The following is a 1,602-nucleotide window of genomic DNA, read 5'->3' as shown; positions in this document are numbered from 1 at the left end:
GTTGCCCAGGCGGGTCTCCAACCCGCGGGCTCAGGCAGTCCACTCACCTCAGCCTCCCAAGGCACAGGATTACAGGCTGAGTCACCGAGCCCAGCTGATTTTAATCATTTTTAAGTGTTTAGTACAGTGGCATTATATGCTTTCACATTGTTGTGCAGTCATCACCACCATTCATTTCCAGAACTTTCTAATTTTCCTAAGCTGAAACTCCATATTCATTATACAATAACTTAACCACTTAGCTGTCTGGCCCAGTTCTGCCTTAGCAAGCAGGACTGTGTTCTGCCAGGGGGCCTGGCTGACTCCTCAGCAAGCATGGTGTCCCTCAGCACCAGCTGGGCACAGCTCGCCTCTGCCTGAGAAGAAGGAATCATGTGGGTCCCCAAGGCTTCTGGTCACAGTGTACCCTGTGTACCTTGGCATACTGGTCTCTGGGCCCCCCACATTGCTCCTTAGTGCTCCAGTGGCCTCATTGCCACAGGGCAGTTTCATAGATCCACCAGGCATGGAGACACATATGCTCAGTGTCATCCTCTACTGGCTGCTGCTGCCCTGCAGTTCCTCACTGGCTAACATTTAGGTGACTACGTGGGGACTCGAAGCAAGCCTCTGTTTAGTTACAATTGGGGCCTTGTGCCAGCACAGACAATCTCACCAAGCTGGCAGGTCTCTGGTGAGTCTCCTCTCAGGTTTTGAATCTCCCTAATCTTGATTATAATTCAGACTTTATTCAAGCAACCCAATTCCATGCTTGATGGAGCTGGAATTGAAGCTCTGCTTTTGACACGATCAGAGACATCAGTTATTTTACTAAAACTTTGGCTGGAATGACATATTTTCAGATATGACCAGACTACTTTTAAAAAATTGAGGATGACTTTATAGAGCGGACAAAAAAGCTCCTTGGAAAGACTGGCCTGGTACCTTTTCTACATGGTTCTCTTACAAGTTTCCTAACCTTGCATTAAGTGAAAAGATGTCACTCTCTGACAAGCCTAGGAAGCACAAGATATTTTGGGGACCCTAAGAAGAGAGGAATTGAGCAGTTCATACAGGTATTAAAAGCTCAGTCTAATGGTGAAACCTTAGCTTGACTTTCTAGACTCAAGGCTTTTAAGAGTCTAATCCAAAATTCTTTATGAGAAAGTTTCAGCAAAGCCAACTTTAGACAGTCTTCATGGGCCAGGTGCAGTGGCTCAAGCCTGTAATCCCAGCACTTTGGGAGGGCGAGGTGAGAGGATTGCCTGAGCCCAGAGGTTTGAGACCTTATCTCTACAATAAACACAAAAAATTAGCCGGGTGTGGTAGCACACACGCCTGTAGTTCCGGCTTCTTGGAAGACTGAGGCAGAAGGATTTCCTGAGCCCAGCAGGTCAGCACTGGGGTGGCTGTGAACATGCCACTGCACTTAAGCCTAGATGACAGAGTGAAACTCCAACTCAAAAAAAAAAAAAAAAAAAGTACATGGCCATTCACTATTCTTGTTGCACTTTATGTAAAATAATCAGCCCAAATATAAATACTGAAACTTATTTTATCAAGTAAATTTGGTCCTACTGAGATTTATCTTTGGGTAAAAATGGAAGACTGAAGAGGAAAAAA

The 1,602-nt window shown here is 45.4% G+C and overlaps 1 protein-coding gene across 1 annotated transcript in view; it reads left to right on the top strand.

Moving 5' to 3' along the window:
• Nucleotides 1-1,602, top strand: part of RBL1 (RB transcriptional corepressor like 1) — an 87,824-nt gene that overhangs the window by 5,358 nt on the left and 80,864 nt on the right. The gene's annotated exons all lie outside the window — the stretch shown is intronic.

This window comes from Carlito syrichta, unplaced genomic scaffold, assembly GCF_000164805.1.
Source record: "Carlito syrichta isolate Samal-C Ts95f unplaced genomic scaffold, Tarsius_syrichta-2.0.1 Scaffold135908, whole genome shotgun sequence".
Taxonomy (NCBI): Eukaryota; Metazoa; Chordata; class Mammalia; order Primates; family Tarsiidae; genus Carlito; species Carlito syrichta.
Note: the sequence above shows the minus strand (reverse complement) of the source record. Positions and strands in the feature narration are given on the sequence as shown.